Here is a 23647-nt window from a genome sequence, read left to right as displayed (position 1 = left end):
CACGGAAGTGTTTTCAGCAAAGGAGAGACATGATCCAACTCTGGCTCTGAGAGATGACTTTGACTGTTAACATTGGAAACAGACTGCAGGCAACACAGGCAGCAGCAGGGAGAGCAGTTGAGGAGCTACTGCAGTAACACCGCCAAGAAAAAAAGGCCACGGAGCCGGGTGGAAGAAGTGGAGAGAAAAGGTATCAGATTCTGCATATACTCTGAAGGCAGAGCCAGAGGCTCAAATTCAGTGTAGCCTGTGAAAGAGTCAAGGAGGACTCCAAGGTTTCAAATACCACAATGTGATGAAGGTTCTGAAAACAACCGTCTCTGAAAGTACTTTAACATCTGCTGTCTCATTTTGCACCAAAGTCATATGAAGTAGGCTGTGAAGGTGCAGTGTCACCACCTTTCACGAAGGAAGACACAGGGCGTGGGGACAGTTAACTGTTCTGTCCATATACATAGTGGTATTAGAAACAAAATAATAGCCTGTATTTTCCAGCCCAAGTTTGGGGGTTTTTTCCCATTATACCATGTGGCTAGACGTTTTGTTTTGTTTTGTTTTTCTAAGGTAGAGTGTTGCCATATACTGGAGAAATCCTGCTCCAGGGAGTTTCAGATGGCTCCCTTGATCCAGTGGCTAACATGATTCAGTCGCGGCCCCAAAGGGAAGCTCCTGTGGCCAAGTGGAAGCCAAAAAGAGGAAGAGGCCGGGCACGGTGGCTCACGCCTGTAATCCCAGCACTTTGGGAGGCCGAGGAGGGCGGATACCCTGAGGTCAGGAGTTTGAGACCAGCCTGGCCAACACGGTGAAAATCTGTCCCTACTAAAATACAAAAAGTAGCTGGGCATGGTGGCAGGTGCCTGTCATCCCAGCTACTCGGGAGGCTGATGTAGAATCCCTTGAACTCAGCAGGCGGAAGTTGCAGCGAGGTAAGATCCGCCATTGCACTCCAGCCTGGGCGACAGACCAAGACTCCCCCCGCCAAAAAAAAGGCAGAGCCCTCTGTGTGCTGGAAAGGCCCCTCCCTGAGTTGGTGTCTGATTCTATGAGGGATACATACAATTGGAAAGCCAGCAATAGTTCATCTAGCCTTATTAATAAAAATGCACTCGAACGTTTAGCCCAAAGCTGTTAGCTCTTCACTCTCATCGGTCTCAGGAAGCAAATCGTGTCAGTGTGGCTGCTCTTATTTTTTAACATCAGCTATAAAATTCTAATGTCTTTCTCCGGTCACATTTCTCACTGATCAAGAAGAGCCATGCATTGAGCAATCCCACCAACACAAAAAACAAACCATTCGGACAGAGTATTTCTCTTTCCTATTCTTGTGGCTGCCGGCAGACTATTCCCTCCTGCCCCTCCCCACTATGGCGCCTGCGCCCTCATGCTCCACCGCATTCATTCATTCATCCACCGAGCACCTTTCTGATAGAGCTATGTCAGCAACAGGCATTACCACCCCCTTCTCCCCAGGGCAGACCTGGAACACAGATTTACAAGTGGGCTGTGGGCTACGAAGGCAAAACAGGCTGCTGAGGTCAAGTTACGGGGACCTAGCTGGGGATCCATCCAGAGAAGGCCTCCCGAGACGACCAGAGTGAGGAAGAGCGGGAGCCATGAGGGAGGGCAGGTGGCAAGCAGGGCTCCGGCTCAGAGCAGAGGGCGTGGCCTGTGCAGCACCTGAGGCCAAGAAAGGGCGGAACCAGACCGAGAAGGGGGGGGGTAGTGTGGCCATTTCAAGAAGCCCAGGGGCCAGGAGGGCTGAGGGCTGAGCCAGGTGCCAGCGCTGGAGATGACCCTACAGCGGTGCGCACGGGCGCGAGGTGGTCTGGCTGACTCCTGCCCACTTCGCGCCCAGTCTCAGCGTCCGGAGGCCCGGCAGTGTAGGGACCTTCTCCCGGCCGCCATGTTGTCAGGCCAGGTGGGGCTCGGCCTTCCGGTCAGGAAGTGGCCGGAGCTCCGGGGCCCAAGCCACTGAAGCGGGCACGAGGTGAAACGAGCGCCCCGAGTGGGTGGGAGGCCACGGTGCCGGCAGCTAGGGCCTTGCGAGGGCCTTCCGCGTGCCAGCGATGACCCCGCTCCGCCCTGCGTCTGGCCCAGGGGACGCCCCGCCCCCGGGGGGCCCACTCGCCGTCCTCATGTCCTGGCGCGGGCTCCGGGCGCTGACCCATCCCGGAAGCGCGGCCCAGCCCGGCCCACCCCGCCCGCCGAGGCCTGGCTCTGCCCCAGCCCTCCCCCCAAGCAGCCCTGGGAGTCTGAATCCGGGATTTTGGAATGAAGGCATGCCTTTTTTTCTTAACTGCCTTTTTATTGAATATTATTTACGTCTGCTATCTTTCTACAAAGAAAGAAAACGGAGGTTGGGAGTGGAGGCGGGAGGGGGAAGCAAAATAAGGAAAGGAAAGAAATCACATCGAAATTCCTGACTCATATTCAGGCAGGCAATGAGAAGCCGATCTAAGATGTTAAGCTGAGAAGTGACAAGACCTGGTCTTGTGGGAAAGGTCACTTAGATCCCAGTGGGATGCGTTTTCCCTGGCTTCTCCTAGAATCTGTGTTGGTTTACCCTAGGCAGCAACAGCTCTAGAAGAGCTCCTCATCAACGCCCACCACCTCCTCCAAACCTCTGGTCGCCAAACAATCTTAATACTGACACACTAGAGAGAACGTTCCTTTTGTAAATAAAATAATGTTTTGACCCTGTCATTCTCTTTTCAGAATTCTAGGATTGCTGCTGAAATCAAATCAAACCTACTGATCCTGTCTAACAATTGCCTATCACCCTCTATATTCTAGCTAAGAAAGCATGCTTATGAATCCCTTCTCAAATATAGTACTGCCTTTCAATTAAAAAAAAAAATTCTGGCCAGGGGCAGGGGCTCACGCCTGTAATCCCAGCACTTTGGGAGGCCAAGGCAGGCGGGTCACGAGGTCAGGAGTCGAGACCAGCCTGGCCAATATGGTGAAACCCCGTCTCTACTAAAAATACAAAAATTAGCCAGGCGTGGTGGCCTACGCCTGTAATCCCAGCTACTAGTGAGGCTGAGGCAGGAAAATCGCTTGAACCCAGGAGGCAGAGGTTGCAGTGAGTGGAGATGGCGCCACTAAGTCCGGCCAGGGCGACAGAGTGAGACTGTCTCAACAACGACAAAAAAACAAAATGTCCACAAAAATCTCTATAGCAATTTAATCTGAAAAGAATTCTTCCTTTTTTTTTTTTTTTTTTTTTTTTTTGAGACAGAGTTTCACTCTGTTGCCCAGGCTGGAGTACAGTGGCACAATCTCGGCTCACTGCAACATTGCACTCCACCTCCGGGTTCAAAAGCAATTCTCCTGCCTCAGCCTCCCCAGTGGCTGGAATTACACATACCTGCCAACATGCCCAGCTTTTTGTTTTTTTTGAGATGGAGTCTCACTCTGTCACCCAGGCTGGAGAGAAGTGGTGTGATCTCGGCTCACAGCAACCTCCGCCTCCCACGTTCAAGCAATTCTCCTGTCTCAGCCCCCCAGGTATTTGGGATCACAGCCACACGCCACCACACCCAGCTACTTTTTTGTATTTTTGGTGGAGAAGGGGTTTCACCATATTAGCCAGGCTAGTCTCGAACTCCTGACCTTGGGTGATCTCCCAAAGTGCTGGGATACAGATGTGAGCCACCGCACCCAGCCATTTTTATATATTTAGTAGAGATGGGGTTTCACCATGTTGGCCAGGCTGGTCTCGAACTCCTGACCTCAAGTGATCTGCCTGCCTCAGCCTCCCAAAGTGCTGGCATTGCAGGCATGAGCCACTGCACCCAGCCAGCTTCCCTTTTACTGATACAACTTGAAGTATTTTAAAATAAAATACTATGCTACCTGGGATTTGCTGCTAAATACTACAGGACATGGAAAACACCAATGAGAATGTGAATAAACAAGGCAGGCCTGAGTTAATGGACTTTATGAGGGATGCAGGAGGGCCGATTCTGCTGGTGTCTACTTTTACATGTTAGAAAGGTTCTGCTGTTTGGGTATCTGAAGCATCTCAGAGTCCTCAAACATTGTAAAAATTCTTCTTTTTTCCTATTACTTTTCCTTATAAAATATGATGTTGCTTAGAATAATACCAAATACCACCCTCCGTGATTAAGCTGTAGAAGTTCAGTCAACAAACATTTCAAAAAAAACTAATTTTAAAGCAAGTTATGCAATGAAGCATCTGTAATTATTTTTTCAAAACTGTCCTGCCTAAACGTCTTCCTTCCACCAAAATTATTATAACGAAACAACTGTAGTTGCCATTTGCAGCTTTAAAAGCTACCGTTAATCTGTGTTAACATATACCTATGTATTTCCAAATAACCTTCTTAAATCAACTATGTATCTTCCACATCATTTGGAACACTCACCTCTGCATATGGAAGATGTTCATCAAATGTGGTGCACCAACTTACACAATCAGTGACTTTCAAGGTTGAAAAGGACAGTCAAGGCTCTCTATAATCAACCAGCCATTTGGTGGTTTTGTTTTCAGATTAATGTGTACTCACAATCTGTTAAGGTTGAATGGGTAACTTTGTTCTGGATACTATGTATCACATACAGTAGGAAAAATGGGAGACCAACAAAAGCATCCTCAATCTACAATGGTAGGATCAACTGCCTTCCTAATACCTCACTCTAAATAATTATCACTCTAGAAAATAAAATAACGCTAATATGTCTGTGTCATATAATAACTTCTATGGTAGGCAATTATAGGCTACAAAGGAATTTTGTACTTGACATCTTCCGAATCACATTTTTTACCACAGAGTGTTCAGTTGTTGGAGGTGCCCCACAATTAGCGAGAGGAATAACACCATTTCTATTCCTCGCTCAACACTTAAAGTCAAAGTCATCAAATAACGAAAGATTTCATTACCACCCTGTACTGACAGAGACCAATATTAATTATTATTTGAATTAACCTCTGAGCCATGGTTTTCATCAGTACTCAGAAAAGACAGGGACAATTTCTAATTACATGCCACCCTCATTATAAGTCACTAGGCCGCCAAGCTGTATCTGATGAGACTGCTACAGTTTGTTTTGAAACTGCTCTGGACTCCATTATAACCTTCTCATCTCCTCCACAAGGAAATGGAATTCTGCAGGCCACAGAGATGCTTTCCCCGGAGTTATCACTTTTTCCTTTAAAATTGTGACGTGGGACTATAATTAAGCCTACTACTAAAAGTCCTTAAATACAAAGTAAATAGTTATTTGATGTTTACACTTTAAAGCTGGACAGTCACAGTCTTTTAATAGTCCTCCTTGTCCACAAGATCTTAGAGGTACTTGTACATGGAGCAGAACTGTAGGGAACACAGGTTTTCACAGCCTCACACTCACCAAATGTCAACTGGTCTATTTTACTTAGTGTAAAAGTAACTTGATATAAAAAAGGACAAAAACCCAACAGTAAAGACGACTAAAAACCAAAAAAATATATTTTATTACCCTCTTTCATTGCCTAGTGTAACTTTCCAAAGCTAACAAACTCAATAGTTTCCTGTGCATCCCTTCCTGCCTAGGTGAGCTTGTGCAGATGGGTGTCTGCACATAGTATGCATTTTCCAGTTCTTTTTTACACAGGACACTAAGAACTGGCCATCACAGCCATACATCGCCATCACAGCTGGAGCTGTTCCTAAGTGAAGTCTTGGTGTTGCCCTCTTACAATTATACTGCTCTCTGAGGTACACACTGTATTCTATTCTTTTAAAATGCACCATTTTTAAATCCAACAGGCTTCAGGCTAATCATCCATGACAAATATTTGCATTTAAAATACCTCAAGATTAAGGATTTGGGTATGGAAAACAATGTCAAAGGGTAGTGGAAAGCAGATAAAAATGAATCTGGTTTCTTAACAACAGAAAAGACGCTGAGTTTTTGAATCCTGAAATCAATTGCACGCTAGAAAGGCAATTTACCAACTTGCACACAGATGGTACAGTGAAGAAGGAAAGATGTCCATTTTCACAGGCAGAGACAGAGCTACATGGGGTGTCTTGAGTGAATCGATGACGTACATGACTATGCGCACTCAGTCATGGCGCCTGCCCTCTATGGGCTGACTAGTGCTTCCAGCATGAGTGACTTCTGTGTTGCCAAAAAGAATACAGCTACTTGGACTATCACCATCAGTATGACCAAAAAAAAGTTTTCATTTCAAAGTCTGCATAAGAATTATGATCAACTAAGAACATGTATTTTGAAATCTAAAATGTCTTTCTTGAATACCCTCTTCCCCACTGCCTCCTCTCACTGTTGTGAACAGAAGAGAATATTTCATCTAAACAAAGTGTAAAGAAAAAAGTGACACTGGGAGAATTCTTTCCCCCAAAATGGAGTGGATTTTTGTAATTACTCCAAGAACAACTATTATAAGCAATACTAAGGGAATAAAAATCTGAAATTTAAAAAAATAATGAAAAGTATTCCCAGTAACCCATCTTTACAATCTCCAATCTTAAATACTCCATTACTAACAAATCAGGTATACATAAATTTATACAAATTATTACTATAAGACACATTTTAAACTCTGTAGGAGAACTGCTATCTTTAAATGGTATTTTCTATTATCATTGCTATTGAAGATTAAATTGGGTTCTGAAAACTGTATTTAAGGTACAACATGATGCTTCCATATACTTATAGTGAAATGGCTACTATACAGTCCAGCAAATTAAAATATCGATCATCTCAAATAGTTTCCCTTTTTTGAGATATGAATAAATTACAACTAAAGATTTCTTTTACACTCAAATACAGTTTAAATTTCTATTTAAAAACTTAAATATACATAGGATGTGTCAGATTGAACTTGCTGCTATAAAGTAAACAAGAAATTCTTCATGAACTCAATCTAGTCAGAAAAGCAAAAAAGAAAGTAACAATGACACTCATTCAGCATATTTTAGTTGCAAGTAACTTTTACCTAAGAGTTTTTATTAATTTTCGATTCAACCAAAACCTGTAAACCTAATATTCTAAGCTGTATGCTGGCTGCTACAGGGATACAAAAATAAAGTGAATAAACGTTGGTGATTTTTACACTATGTTTATCATCTCCACCTTCCTCTAACTTAGCTGAGTTCCAGTCAAGCATATGCAAGATTTCCTTCTTTAAGGGCATCCACCATTTTATCAAGTTATCAAAATATTACAAGCTACACAAATGCACCTGGGTTATTGCTTAGGTAACGTTACAATGAAGCTACCTATTTTAGAAATCAGATCTTAACCCTTTAATAGGAAAATACTAAAATAGCCCTAGGCTGCCTTCAAAGAACTTGTAAAAGAAGAAAACAGGAACATAGATAATGAAGTGCAATAAAATCTTAGGAATTATGCAAAAGGAAAGAGCCCCAGTCAAAGAGAGGAGCAACAGAGCAATGAGTCACCCCAGGAAAGGAAGGGCCAGCAAAGTCTCCACAGGGACAGGCGAGCCACTAGGGCGTTGTAAGACGCTGCCCTGTTTACCTCTGCACCTCATTTGTGTGTTTACTGGCTGCACAGCCTAGGTACATAGGGACATGTGCCCCCAAATAACTAGAATGAAAGGACAGTGTAAGGTAAGGAAGTTGCATTCAGTTGAAAAGAGTCAGAAATGGCTTTACAGAAGAGGTAGTATTTGAAACAGAACCTGAAAATAAGCAGAATTTCGACAGGCAAAGCTGGGTTTCAGTGGACAAAATGGTACTTGAAATAGGGCGAAGCAAAAGCAAGAGGCATGAAAGAGGGAAATGACTGAGTGTTTAGGGACCATGAATAACCCAGTTAGGCCTGTTGTGGACTATATTTAAAGAAGAGCAGATCCAACAGTTAGAAATGTAGGGAGGCAGTAGGGGAGGCCTGCATCCCAGGTGAAGGGAGGCAATCTGTTTTCAAGGGTTAAATGCAAAGCTGGGTGTCCAGAAGTGTGAGCCGATAAGATGCAGGCACCAGAGAGACTGAGAAGTCTCTGCACAAGTCCAGAAGAGAAGGCAGTAGACACTGAAAGGCAGGCAGGATGTGAGAGGCAATGTGGGGAGATAAAATCTACAGACTTTGCCAACATTCTGGATATGGAGGATTGCAACAGGAGAGAAAGTCAGAGATGAAATGGCGATTGTATTCCTGGGTGACTTGGAGAATGGTTGGGGAGAAAGCCAGGTGTGATTTTAAATACCTCATACTCAAGCATAGCTCAGCTGTCACCCTTCCCAGTGTAAAAATAGTCCCAGATTCATTCAAAAAGTCCTCCTTGGGCATCTTTGCGTCTTCTCTATTTCACCTAGACCAAATTCTTCCTGGTTCCTAAATACAAAACTTGGCTGCTTTACGCACCGCCCTTCTACCTTTATCACCGCTCTCTCTGGTTATAGTACATTCTTTAAATCCTGCACAAAAGCTAATTCCTCCAGGAACCCTCACCCACACTTTAACTGGCTACATATAATAAACACTTGAGGTCTTAATGCTTTGACAGACTATACACAGCATTTTATTCAAACTTGCATGTACCTGGCATCCTGCTTTGCCATAGTAGGTTGTCGGTAAGTGCTGGTCATCGATTAATAGTTACCCAATTCTGGTCATCAATTCTTCACAGTTACTATTAAAATCCCTCAAAGTAGATTCTTATACAAGGGAAACTTGTAAACTTTTTTTATTTATCCAATCCATTAGTAAGTAAATGAGCTATCAGTTACATTAAGACAGACATCTAAGTTGGTTCACAGGGAACATGTGCATGAACTAAGTCAGACAGTAAATGATGACCTCCAAATCCAGCAAGACCACAGAAGAGCACTCCGGGAAAAGCAAGCAAATTCCTTTCCACAGAAGAGCTGCCAGTCAAGGGAGACTGCTGGATGTAGAGGCTCACACTACTGTAATTGAAATCACTATCAATAAATCTAGTTTTGTCAATATTTGCATATTTCATCCTCTGTGGATGCATGAATAAGCAAGTTTCAAGACCACATCAGACAGCATCAAAAGGTGTTTCTTACTAATATTTATCAGATTTTATATCATATTCAGAGCTCCTATGCAGAATCTTAATACTAATATGTTATTTTAAAAGATCTTTGTAGGTTACTAAGCAAAGTTAAAATAACTTCCTTTTTTCATATATGAAAACTAACTTTCAACATGTCAATGAAAACTAACTTTCAACATGTCAACTTTTTTAAATGGCAAAATATTTCCACTGAGGGGTTTCAAACTTCTTAAATCACCAAATCATAAATTACTATAGTTTTGTCCTCATAATTTGAAGATAAATGTGATACTCTTAAGAGTATTTAAATTTAAATTTGTCTTTTTATCTGCTACAGCTCTAATTCCTACTTCTGAGTATTCAATAATTAGAGCAAAATCCTCTATTTAAAAGAAGTTTCATAATATGTAATTATATAACAAGTAGTCTAGTATTACCCCTTGTTCTTTCATCACCTACACTGTTCAGACATTGTTCCAGGATATTGTTTAAATTATTTTTATTAAACTATATGCAAAATTCTAGTCAAGCACAAAAATATTTCGTGGTATCACAAAACTCACTCTTTAATCAACCGTGTAAAAATATTAAATACTACCAAGATGTGCCATATGAAATTATTCCTTACTACTTCCTTAACATTATCAACTTAAGCAATCCATAATGGTTCAACTATCTAACCCAAATTCAAAATTTAAATAATTTCACACACAAAAAAACATATGAATCATCAAGCTTGCTACATCACTCAACAGCAATCAGATCCAATGAATGTAATCACCACGGTGTAAAAGGGTCTGTGTGTTTCCATTAGATTTTCCATGTCCTTTGTAACTGCATAGCTCAGGATCATTTAAAAAAAAAAAAAAAAAAAAAAAAAAAGTATCCTTTTAGGATGCCCAGGGTGAAAGGCTCTTGACTTTCCTTTGGGGTCCTGAGACCCAGAATCAAGGATGTCTCATCCATCTACTATATGCATGGTCTTGAGGAAATCCAAAGTTTCTTTTATAAAATGGAAAATATGGATTACTGTGGATTACTATGCCAGCATGTATTAAAATGCCTGGTAAGCAATAAAACACAGTACAAATGTGACTCATTTTATTATATAATGTTAATCAATTCATAGGAGTTGATATAAAGAGCTATTTTCCAGGTAGTTCACTTTTCTCCATTTCTCTTCTACATGCATCACCATTATCTTTATATTTTATTTTTAAATCTCAAAGTATAGGTGGTGTGCATTTCTCTAAAGCCAAGGCACCAAACTGTTAGCACAAATTCTGCCATTTTTATTCAATAAGGTTTATTTATGGATATCTAATCATAAATTAAACTGGTAACATTCAGGAAGTAGTTAGCAATAATTTAATATGGCACCTATTTACAGAGTTTAATATTTTTTCAAACTGGGTGAGTCATCTTTTAGATGCAATGTCTTATTAACCCTAACTAACAAGTCTGATTTTTCAGTGACTCCAATTTTCAATGAAATCCAACATTAAGTATCAAAATTGTACTGTGAAAAAACAAATAAGCATGTTTATACATACATACATTTTTGTCCTCAATGAATTTATACTCTGGTTAAAGAAGCAAGACATAAACAAGTAATGTCATTTCCTGCTTTGCAGACAAAATAGGAACCCCTCTGGATAGCTAACTGTGGGGGTTCCTAGAGTCAAATGCACAGGCTCACTAACATCTCTGTACCCATCCATTCCTCCTGCCTCCTTGTTTCCAGGACAGCAATGCTCTTCCAGGCCGAGACCTAGTCCCTCACTTTTAGACTCCACACTTCACTACCTTTCAGGACTCTTAAACCATCAATTATCCTTTACTCTCTCCCTACTATATAGTCCTTTATAGCTCACCTCTCAATTGGATCAGATTTTATATCACACTCAGAGCTCCTAAACAGATGAGATTCCTATCCTAACAAGGTGAGAAAGAAAGCTAGAAAGCCTACATGTCGGTGACTGGCCAGGGGCTGCTGGAGTAAGGCATGTGACTGATAGTCCCTTCGCTACACAAGGGACTACTACAGGAAGCAAGTGAGTATAAAATTCCAGCCAGTATTCCACTAGCCAAGCCATGTGCTCAAGAGAAAGGGTACCTCTTGTTAAGTTGCAAAGGCACCATATGGGTTAGGGGTGGCCCCATGAATATCAGCCATTTAGGCAAAGCAGCAATCCATGTGTCACCCAGGACACATTCTGCCCCTGTGGTTTCCCATACCCAACTCATAATCAGATCTTTTTTATTTTACCTGCTAAATCTTTCTCAGACCCACCCAATTCTGCTTACAGCCAGACCACACCACACTAGATCAAATCACTACCACCTCTCACCTGGACTATGCAACGGTCTTCCCCTTCCAGGCCTTCCAATCGATGCACATGGTGCAACCAGAGTAACTCCTTCCCATTGCTCTTGGGGTACAGACCAAGCTCTCCCAGTGTAGCCGAAGAACCTTTGGGCAAGAAGACCCCAGCCCAAGCTTGCCTTCCTCAAGTGAGTCTTTCTACATCTTCTGAACTAAGTTAAATGTCTCTGTTGCCCACTCCATCACATCACCTACTGCTCCTTTTTTTCAAGCAATTATTACAGTTGTACTTTCACAGGTTTGTGTGGTTATTTGGCCCACTGTCCCCCAGCCTTGGGCGCCTGGTGTAACTGTGTTCCCCCCTGCATCCCCAACACTCATCATGGTGCCCAGCCTACAGGTATACATGAATACTTTTTTGGATTAATAAAATACAAAACAATAAATTCTATAGCTAATACCTTGGGAAGAGTAAGACAAAATATATGACATGAGTACTGAGGAAACTCAAACAAGGGAGAAATTTTTCTGTGAGTAGGTTTAACAACAGGAATGTTCTTTTAAAGGGGCAGGGGGAGCATCAAGGGAAGAAAGCCCTAGATGGCATAAGTCAGAGAATGGCACAAGTGGAGCTGGGCCACACTGGAGAGGAACAAAATAACTGGACGTAAGAAAGGGTGCAAACAGAGGGCCTTGAAAGATTAAGAGAAAGTTTTACACTGTGGATCCAGGAACTGAGGCATGGTTAAATCGAGATTCACCTGGCAGAGCGAAGTTGTATCTGACTTCACTCAGGGAGAGGTAGGAGTTTATGAGCTGTTTCAGAGATGCAGCAGCAGAACAGACCAGGCTTGGTAACTGGCTTGATGAAGGGAAGGTGGGCAGTTTAGGCAATTAAAATCCAAAGCAGCAGCCAAGATGATCCCAGGATGGGAGGGCTATTTGTTGGCAGGACAGTCCTTCCATAAGGGGTGGGACAAGATCATGGATCCGCTTGTATTCACAGACAGAAATGTAACATTAATTTTACAATGTGGCTAAACAAAAAGAGAGTTTCACGGTTCCAGTTACTGAAGTATCACGAATTTGGTTTTCGATTGGGTGGTGGGAGGACAGTAGAAAATGAAAGCACAAGTAGTCTTCTGTTTTTGTTTTGTTTTCTTCTTTCATTTCCTATCCATAACCCTACCTTGACCAATAAGAGGAAGAGAAAGCAAGGAATTTTAACATGTTCTTCCCCAGATCTTTCATTCTGGTGCTATGACCAATCACTGGTCAAAGGCATTTTACAGAAGAATTAAGAGATATGCCCTTGGGGAAGTAAAATGGGTATAAAATTTCAGTTTTATAAGAGGTATGGAGATGATGCTGGCGATAGATGCATAACATTATGAATATGCATTTAGTATCACTGAACTGTACACTTAAAAATGGTTAAGATGTGTATTTTACCACAGTAAGAAAAAGGAAGGGGGAGGAGAAAGAGAGAGAGAGACCCACATTCTCTGTAGAAGATGGTTGCAGTGGTGGCCCAATACGTTGGGCCTCCCTGGAGTATTCCCTCCCACACTGCCTGGCCATGTAACTTGCTCTGGCCAGAGAGACAATAGCAAACTTCAGGCAAACAGACCTGAAGAGTGCTTGAGCACCAGAGTTGCCTTCTTTTCTGCCACCATGTCAATAAGCCTAGGCCAATCTGCTGGAATGTGAGGCGCGCTCTCGCTTGCTCGCTCGCTCGCTCTCACAGGCAAACATACGGCCCCAGCTAACTATCAGCCACCAGCTGACCACAGATGCAGGGGTGAGTCCAGCTGAAACTAATCCAAACTGCCAACCCACAAAAAAAGTATGTGCTAAATAGATGGCTTCTCTTTTAAGCCACCAAGTTTCAGGGTAGTTTGTTACACAGCAAAAGATAACTAGTAAGATTCACTATGAGAATGAAGCTACACATCCGTAAGAATATATGCAAATTCTTTGTCACTTTTGCATTTTATTCACCAGCAACTGGAAAGCTGTAACAGGGAAAAGACTGGTGTAAGAGATTTTGCTTTTAAGTTTACAACGAAGATCACAGTCTCCACCTTCTCACTTTATTGCTTGATGGTCTTGGCATTAAAAGCTTTATTTACTTAAGAGACTACATAGATTCCAGTTGTTCTGTAAAGTCGGAAAGGACAGTCAGAGAAAACCAAAACAAGAGCTATAAGACACAACTTGTGGTATGAATACAATAACTACATTTACACTGAAGTAAAAATTAGGAGGGATACCTAGTCTAAAAAGAAAGAATATCTAAAATAAGAATATCCTATATTTTCCAGATTATATACACACCACATAGAGAAAATTAGTATTAAAGCAGAAGAAAAAGTAATTAACATTTAGTAAGTGCTCCCTATGGAAAAGGCACTGCACTAGGGGCTTTGCATCATACACCCTCTCACCCACCCACACACCACCTGCCCCCATATAACCCTCACAACTATGCCTGAATATTATCTGCCTATATTTTGTAAAGGAGGAAACCGAAAGCAATTAAGTGACTCTTCCCAAATCACAAAACTAGTGAGTGGAGGAGCTGGTATTTGATTCTAGGTCCCACTGCTTTTAAGGTCCATGTTTTTTCTCTATTTTGTTCTATCATACCTCCACAAAACATCACTGCAGGGAGGCACAGCCTCCACTCCTCACGACTGTGCAGAGCACAACACCAGAACTTAAGGACTGGCACTGGGTGCAGAAAACAACCGTACATCAAGACACATGTGCCCTACAGAAAAATTAAACAAGCCACAATGATGATGCCTTCCTCTCACCAAAAACAGTGCAGGATAAACTTTTCAAGATCTCCAGGAAGGTTAAAAATATTTAATAGGTTCACATGGAACTGTTACTAAACCAGATACCTTTCAAACCAACAGTGTTTTTTCCTTACCCAAGCCTACCTTTCTAAATAAAATTCACTCCTTAAAAATTGTAATTGTCTGATAAAAAGGTGTCCAACAAAAGAATATCAGGAAATATTTCCATTATATAAGGTAAACAGTTACACAAAAGAAAGAACTATGACACAATAAAGTAATCCACACTGTAATGACTATGTGTGGAGAGGCCACAATTAACCTTCAGGTAAGGAATGCCCTTTCCATTAAAACTAGCGAATCCCATCTGTCCTAACCAAACATCCAAGTATAACTATCTAGAAAAACAGAGGCAAAAATAATCCACCTAACCTTAAGGACTTACACTTATTTTGGGAAACAAAAGGGATAGTCCACAAATAAAGATACTGATTATAGACTTCCCACGAATGAATGAATCCATGTGACTGAAAAGACTGGTGATCTGTGCCAGGATCTCTTCTACCATGATGACCATTTACTGAGGACTTTACTGCAAACTCGGTACTACATAACCTGTGAACGTTTTACACACAGCTCTCTCTTGGAAACGGAGACTAAACTGCAGCTGCTGCTCACCAAGATGTATCAGTTGTGAAACTTTTTTTAAAAATTGTACCTATAGTCTGCTGAGTTGGTCAGATTGTTGCTACCTGTTACTCTCACGTAACAGATTCTGAACCGCGTCAAGTATAAGTCAGCATGTATCTTGTATTCACTTTCCTTCAGATTACTTTCCAACTCAAACATAATGTTAGCACAACCTCACTCAGCTCAAAACCTGCGACAGAATTCAAATGAGCAGCCTGTGCTCTGTGAGCAGCGTGCCACTTGTGAGAAGCACCGTGCTCTGAGGCAGTGACAACCTGCCAAAGCTGTACCCCTGATGCCTCACTGCCATCACTGTCCTTGTTGCACTTACAGTGTGTGTGTCCGGCACTGGGCCCTCTTCAGAACTTAAGTCGCTTTCCCAAGATACTATGGTACAGTGAGGAGTCTAAATTAGAACCAGGTTCTAACTGCAGGACCCACTCTTAATTGTTAGGTTATACTGCCTCCAATGGCTGCCAACAGCAGATCTGGCATTAGAAAGCTGCATGCTGACAGACCATGTGACTGGCTAAATGGGCACCAGCCGGCACCCAACCAGGCAGGACTTTTAGGTTGTTACCTAAAATGAGCAACATCATAGTTGCTACCAACTATTCAGTCACCTGACATGGCATCATCTCATTGTGCTAGGCCAAATGCAGTAATCTTCCATGGTGCTGATGCCTTGGGGCTTAATATTGTCTTTATCATCTAGTTTGGACTGAGATATGGATGAAATCTTAGTTCTTGTGAGGTCAGTACACTCTCAACATAGCATCAGCTGACAAGCTCCACAACCTGTTAAGTAACATACACCTACTCCAGAACAATCACCGGCAGTTATAATTATTCTAAGATGGTAAGCTTCTAGAAATGTCCCAGACATTTTGTGAAAGTAAAAAGCTGCCGATATGGTTAGAAAGAGCCTAAGGCAAGCAATCACCAAGTACTAATTTAGTATTTAGTTTCATTCATAATGATCTTCTAAAATTTGGCTGTTTGGAATTTAAAATATTTCCACAGAAAGAATCTCAAGTTGCCAGGCACAGGGGTTCACGCCTATTATCCCAGTACTTTGGGAGGCCAAGGTGGGCAGATCACCTGAGGTCGGGAGTTCGAGAGCAGCCTAGCAGCCTAACCAACATGGAGAAACCCCATTCTTACTAAAAATACAAAATTAGCCAGGCATGGTGGCACATGCCTGTAATCCCAGCTACTTGGGAGGCTAAGGCAAGAGAATCACTTGAACCCGGCAGGGTGTGGTGAGCCAAGATCTCGCCATTGCACTCCAGCCTGGGCAACAAAAGCAAAACTCCATCTCGAAAAAGAAAGAAAGAGAAAGAAAGGGGCGGGGGAGAGAGAGAGAGAGAAAGAGAAAGAGAGAGAGAGAAAGAAAGAGAAAGAAAGAAAGGAAGAGAGAGAGAGAGAAAGAAAAGAATCTCAAGTCATCAAACAACAAACAAGAAAAAACAATGCCATCTAATCTGTTATGCAGGTGAGAGCAGAATGTGACGGATGACACGTGAAGTCAGGGATCATGGGGCAGAAATGTAGATGGACTAGAAACTCCTTAAGGTCTTGCCCTATTTATTATAATTTTCTACAGCTTCTCCCACCTCATGCAAGAGTACCGACAGGCTCTAGGGAAGGAAATAGAGCAGCTACAGTATATTCCATAGCAATGGGACAGACAATGAGCTGGCTCTGAAACAGGCTACTCCAGGCTTTTTTTAAAAAAAAAAAAAAAAGACATTTTTAAGTGAAATGTAATAAATAGGACCTATCACATTATCCTGGCTCCCTCCAGGTGATTAGAAACAAAACAGTTAAATCATCAATGTTTGAAATCATTTCACTTCTTCTGGATGATCACATAATTTGTTGGTGACATGAAGATACTGGGTTTTATCACCTAAGACAAATCTATGGAACAAAATAGATATGCCATTGTCATCTCATACAAAGCATAGCTCCTACACTTCATTATATCTTAAATCCACGCTGCCATGTTAAAACCACTCCATATTTAACCACATGACACATGGGGAAATCTAGAAAACTCTGACCAAGATACTACCAGCAAAATGTTCTATAGGTAGTTGCCACAATCATACTTTCATAATATTTTATTTTAAATATGCTAATATCTAATTGCTCTCAAGTTGCATACCGTTCACTATAACACCAAGAAATGTGTTATGTACCATGTTGAATGCTTCATAGTCGGCCGGGGGAGTGGCCCACACCTGTAATCCCGCCTCTTTAGGAGGACCACCTGAGCCACATGGTGAAACCCCATCTCTCCAAATATACAAACTAGCCAGGCATGGTGGTATGTGCAGATAGTCCCAGCTACTCTGGAGGCTGAGGTGGAAGGATGACTCGAGCCCAGGAGGTGGAGGTTGCAGTGAGCTGTGATTGTGCCACTGCACTCCAGCCTGTGAGACAGACCAAGACCCTGCCTCAAAAAGAAAGAAAAGAAAAAGAAAGAAGAAATGAGAAGTCAAGTCATACTACTAGACACCAAGGCTCTGCAAATCTTTACACGGCTCACTTCCATGTTCTCTTTAGTAAGAAACAAAGCAAGCCTTAACAATATTAACTATAGTTCAATTCAGTGAATGTTTGGTATAAAATATGCCAGGCATTGAGGAAGGGACTATCAGCTACCTTATTTATAAGCAAGAAAACAGGAACAGATTATCTGCCCAAGATCCCAAAGGCAGAGAGTACTTTGAACCCAGGCAGTCTAACTCCAGAGCCCTTGCCTCTAACCTTTATGCCGTATTACCTCCTCCAACCTCTAATTATATATTTGAGAAATCTTTAAATTGCCATCATTTTATATGAAATTATTCTTTCCTATGGCTGGTGGAGGAGGAATCTCTGACATCATTATAATTGGTCCACCTACCCTATATTCTTCCTGTATTGGCCTCACCCTAACTGATGCAAAAATCCTCTCACATTATCCTCGATACAGAAAGGTAAAGGGGGTCTTTCCCTGCTTTGAATTGCTGAGTAATTTGATTTTAAATTTCTGACAAACAGGAACCATTCATTTTCCGACTTTTGCTTATGTACAAGGTAAGCACTGGCCTAGTGAAGCTTAGAATGTATACTCAAATACTTGATAATTGTCAAGTCAGGCTGTAAGTGGTTAGTACATTTCTTATTTTACTGTGTTTTAATAGATTTTTGGCATCACTCCTGTGGAACAGTCTTGGTGACACTGTTTAATGGTACCCATTGTGTTGACAGCAGTCTGGCAGATTAACACTATAAAAAGTTGACCACTGTTTACATTCGGTCCAGTAGCTGAGGAGGGTCATGTTCAAACACCTAGCTCATGAGTGCACCTATGCTGTACTCTACGTGCTGTGCACAACATAAGGAGCAAGATCAGAGGTGGCACCACGTGTGATTAAAGTGGCATACATAGCTGGGACATCTTTTTGCTAAAGATTAAAGTCCAATTTCAGATGCATTCAGGTGAGTTTCCTTTTTGTTCCATATACCAAATTGAAAAATACAAGTGACTGCAAACTGACATTTTTGTGTTTTTTTTAACTACTAGATTTCATCAATTCCATGACCTTTTTTTTGGTATTTCAATGTATCAGAAATAGAACACATCTTACAACTGACACCATTTTAAATTTAATGCAATACAGTAATAAAATGAAGTTGCATATATTCTGGATTCTACGGTTTTCAAGTCTTATGTTACCAACAACCCATTTATTAATAATTTTGGGGACAATGTTAACAATTTGTCTCTGTTTTTCCTTTTCTTATCCTCCTCTGTTTGCTATAGAAGATATAATAATGTTTGAGTGTAAATTAAAGGTAACGTAACTTCAAGGAGACAAAAACTTTGAAGCTATTTTATTATAAGTGCAAAGCTATTGCCCTCCTGTGAAGAAAATATAGCCTGAAAGCTTTTCCAGGCTGTCTGCAGCTCAAATGTGTTTCTTCTATGAGAAAGATACAATTCCAAGGTGAAAGAGCCCAGATGTTAAAGTCTTCCTACTAACCTACACCAACTAACTCCAAGACAGAATAAGCTGTTTAACTTCAGTTCAAAAGTCTCAAGAGGCTTCTTTTCAACCTCCCAAATATCAAAATCATGCTCACATATTTAAACAATTAGGTGAGATGCACAGAAGTTACCACTAAATAGGTCTGAAATCTGAGTGCTAAATATGCAGCTAATATTAATCAAATTCAGATTTCACCTAGAGAAAATTGTTAAAACTTATTCTTATGTTCCTTGATTTCAGGAAACTTTAAAAAAAAAAAAGTGGGGGAGGTTCCAATTAAACTTAACTTACTGTAAAACAAAATTTCTTTGGGATTAAAAAAAGAAGCCAAAACTGCCAAGCAATCTAGAAAAGGAAAAAAAAACACACACACACACACACACAAAATTTGAAAGTATTGTTTCAGATGTATCACTGGTTAAAATTATGGAAAATTATGGTACCTAAAAAAAGATTTCTCTGCCTATACCACAAAATTACTGAAAAACTGTCAGAGTCCTTCCTTCCATATACAGTATCACAGAGTTTGAGTTTTACAATCCTTTCAGTATAAAATTTAGAATATTTAAAAAGTGGAAAGACTGAAGTTTAAAAAAAAAACTACCTGCAATCCAAATAATTAACATTAGTTGTGGGCTAATGATGCAACAAGCACTGTTGGAGCATTACTGTACTTATTGGACTGTTACTGCTCCCATGTCACAGTTGAAGAAACTGAGTCTTAGATCAATTAAGTAATTGGCCTGTGGTCTTAGAGCTAGAAAGTCATATAGAACTAATAAGTCACTATCCAAGGTCACACAAGTTAAGTGGTCAGGAAGATTCAAACCACATCTGTTTAACTGTGGAATCGTAGCTTTTAACTAAGTGAAACTGCCAATCCCTGAAACTAATAATTTTTAAATTGATATATTTCCCCTAGTCTTTTCTTATGTTTATAATTTAACTTGTATTGTTGTAGACACCTGGTCATAGAAATATTTTAAAAATTAAAAAGTAAAAATGTAATTTGTATAAAACTATTCATGATACAGTTAATATGTTCTTTTGTACTCTTTTAAGCTTCGTATTTTTCAAAAACACGATTTTCAGTGCCTGCATGATATTCTAGCATGACTATAACATAAATTTAACCATTCTCAGTTTTTCAATGTCAAAAAGAAATGCTTTGGCTTATAACAGTTGACTGGATTTTACATTTTTCCTTGGGATAGATGACTGATACAACAGGAATGGCCATTTGTAAAGATCTTTATACACACAGTCTCTACTTTCTTTACCAAAAAAAAAAGTTTATACTTATGAAACTTCAGGCAACAGTGAGTGTGCAGGTCTCACCATATTCTAGCAGCATAAAAAATATTTTAAAGTCTTGGCTAATTTAATAAGGGGGAGAAGTTTATCATTTTAATTTAATTTGCATTTTTAAATTATTCCATAATTTGGAAATGTTTGTGGTTATTGACAATTACATTTTCTTTCTATACATTACCTACTTATATCCTTGGCTGCTTTTCTTTCAGACTGCAATTGTTTCTCTGTTGTATTCTCTCACAGAACATGTTGATGTGCCTTTTTAATAGACCCATACACAAGTATTAGAGTTGTTTAAGCATAAAACACGAGACAATGCTTCCCAACGTTATAACACACACATCCCAAAGAAAGGTCAAGTATGCTAAAATGATAAACTTCAATTTCTAGTACCTGCATTTCTGTAGCCCCCTTGTGCTATTATCATTGTACTATTTTGATTCTGAAAGTATAATACTAATATCAAATTGACATATTATTCTGACTGTACCCAATGTTATAAGGATATTTATAAAAACAATGTCAAACTATATGTTTCAAAATCATTTTTATACGAAGTTTATTTTAAAACTTGTTTTTAATTGTTAGATACCTATTTTCTTGACCTGTAAGTTGCAGACGTTTACCAGTGGAGTAGCTTTATTTCTAAACCTGTCTAAGGTGATCTTTTTATACATCTCTCCCTGCTCAAATGTTTCCTATTTTGGATCAAATCTAAGTTTCAAATGTCAACCTTACTTCTCTTGAAAGAAGGCTTTCTAAGCTATTCTTCGCTCCATGCCAGGCCTTGTGGAGCAGCTCCTTGTCCCTGTTCCCTACACCCTGAATGTCCATGGCTGCATCATTTCCTCTCTCAGTCCATTTTCCCTGGCTAGCCAAAGCTCTACCACCTCCTGGTTGGGCTATTTCAACAGCCTCTGACTTTTTGCCTCTAGTTTCTCTTCAACTGCAATCCATCACATGTTGCCAAACTAACCTTTCAACTCCATTTCCATCACATAATATAAGTCAGAATCTCACTCAGTCTAAGCTTCCAATTTCACCATTGCTCAACCTCTCCCTACCTATCCAACCTGCTGCCCCTCTCCTCAGGGCAGGCTAACTGATCTTCCTTGAGTCCCAGAAGACTGGTCCTTGAATGGAACGTTGAGGTGGGGAGGGGACAGAAGGCGGCAGTACTCTCCCTGGGGCCATAGCTCCTGCAAAGCTGCCCTCCCAGGAGGACACCAGCGACAAAGGGCTCCTGCCCTGGTCCTTGAAGGATGTTCTGGACTGGCCACCTGCTCCCTGCCAGGACCCTTGGCTGACAGCCTCTCCATGATTGTTTTCACATTATCACTCAGTTCCTCTAACTTATCAAAGGAGAGGGCAAGTCACGCTTCCTGATTTCTTTCTCCACTATACAATGACTATACCACATCACACCTTCTTAGCACTTAATTACAGACTGTGCTGTCCTGTTCCACAGGGTCATAAGTGTGTTAACCTGCTCTACCTAGCTAGGAGTAACATTTTTAGTATTTCCCACAGAGCTTAACAAAGCCATAATCTCACATCTGCACACCTTCACAAACATTAAAGTTATACCGACAAGTTAGTAGCAACAGCCTAAAGATGTGCCTGTTCATAGTTCTTATTTATCTTCGAAAAAAGTTAATAAAATAACATTTTTCACCAGGCACATCTACATTTCCAAAAGCCAAAAAGATTTTGTAATAAGTCTCACACCAAAATTGCCATTTGCTCTTTAGAGATGTAAATCTGAAAACATTATCAAATTCTTTCCTTGTCGTTAGTGGCCATGCCTTTGCATTCATTAAAGTCCTTAGAATTGCCATGGTCATGGATCTTATGTAAAAGTTCACACTTATGAGTTTGGATAGGCCCAGTTTTCTGAAACCCACCCGAGGGCCCACTGGCAAAGCAGGTGACTGCTCTGATGCTTGCGCCACCAAATGTGCCACCAAATGTCATACCACCCATGGTGCTGGTATGACACTCTACAGGACAGTTCCCCAGGGGGCTCACAGAAGCAAGCATCTCCTCCCCTTCAGCTGCTAGTTGAATCACTTTCCCTCGGATATAACATTATACTATTGACATTGTTGTGTTAACCTACGAGAAAGTACTGGGCTAACCCACGGTGTCCCACCAGTGCCTAACCATAATCACACTACCATGGGAAAATGTGTTCCAATCAGATGCCAGGAATGTGGTAATGGGTTTGAGGAGGCCAGAATAACTCACCTCCTCTTCCCACCCACATTCTAATCCAGCTAGGACAGGGCCAAGCAGGGGCCAGCACCTCTGTCACAGAGGAGGCCAAGGAAGAACAGGCCACAGGCACAGAGCAACCTTGCCCTGCCAAAGAGAGGGAACCTGGACACTAAACTGTTGGGGTTCAGAAGCAACAGAGGCCTTGCCTGTGGAAGGCACCCCACAAGCACTGCCAGAGGAGCAGAGTTGGAGGGGGGACCCTCTCTCTGCAGGTGTCCCAAGGAGGGCTGAGTGGCAGGAGCAATGGGGTGGTAAGGTCTGAAGGGCACAGCACACAGACAGGGACTTGTTCCACAGGGGAGCAGGAAGGAAGCAAGGAAAGGCTCTCCCTAACATGGGTCTTTGCTGTACTCTCCCCACCTATGCAAGTTTACAGTGACCATAATGGCCTAGTAGGCCTGGGACTGCACTCTGACCACGAAGGGGGTGTTGGGGAGGGCACAACATAATGGAAGGAACAAGGATGCCAACAGTCCAGGACACAGGAAGTGGAGTCCGAAGCAGCCCATCAGCTGGGCCACCAGGACCTGATACCACCAGAGCAGACTCGCAGACTCGCAGTGCAGAGCCTAAGTTCAAGAGAAAGGGCTGGGCTTGAAGTTTCACACTTTTGTTTCGTGCTTTTGCAGGAAGAAGTTGTTACGATGACATCGGTTTTAAACAGATTGGGAACATTAAGGATAGCAGTTTGGGGGAGATATAAGAAATAAGAATACAGACGTAGAAATTAGTAGAAAATGAGGCTGCTGTGGGCCTGAACTAGACCCAGAGGATGCCAGGATCAAACCCCTGAGAACAGGCTATATTTAGGGGGTAGGAAGAAAAGGAATAAGGAACTGAGGAAGCATGGAAGGGACAGCTCAGGACCCTAATGATGCCTTCAGCCAAGGTCCAGGACAACCTGAGGCGTCAGGAAGAGGAGTGGTCAGTATGGCCTCTATCCAAAAGGGAGGGGAATGGGGGGAAGGGCCAGGAAAAAAGCTGCTTTATGTGCTTCCTTTATGCCTTTCATATAAGCATCCTGTCTTACACGAAATTATGCTAACAAGTCCTCCAAGAAAACACTAACCCACTCACTAAATTACGTTTTAAGATGATTCTCATTTTAAATGTATTATATGCCCGTGGAAATAACACTGGCTTGAAATGGTTGCCCCAAAATAGTTACTGTAGCTTA

The 23647-nt window shown here is 41.4% G+C and overlaps 1 protein-coding gene across 6 annotated transcripts in view; it reads right to left on the bottom strand.

Annotated features, from left to right (window-relative positions):
• The window catches only part of CHD7 (chromodomain helicase DNA binding protein 7), a 193372-nt gene that overhangs the window by 156108 nt on the left and 13617 nt on the right, over positions 1–23647 (bottom strand). The window contains exon 1 of one of the 6 annotated variants that reach the window (XM_073018105.1): positions 1478–1907. The exons of the other annotated variants lie outside the window; for them this stretch is intronic. The gene's annotated coding sequence lies outside the window, so the exon portion shown is untranslated. Of the gene's footprint in view, positions 1–1477; positions 1908–23647 lie in introns of those variants that run through there. 6 annotated transcript variants of the gene reach the window in all.

Source organism: Chlorocebus sabaeus, chromosome 8 (genome assembly GCF_047675955.1).
Source record: "Chlorocebus sabaeus isolate Y175 chromosome 8, mChlSab1.0.hap1, whole genome shotgun sequence".
In the NCBI taxonomy this organism is placed as follows: domain Eukaryota; kingdom Metazoa; phylum Chordata; class Mammalia; order Primates; family Cercopithecidae; genus Chlorocebus; species Chlorocebus sabaeus.
Note: the sequence above shows the minus strand (reverse complement) of the source record. Positions and strands in the feature narration are given on the sequence as shown.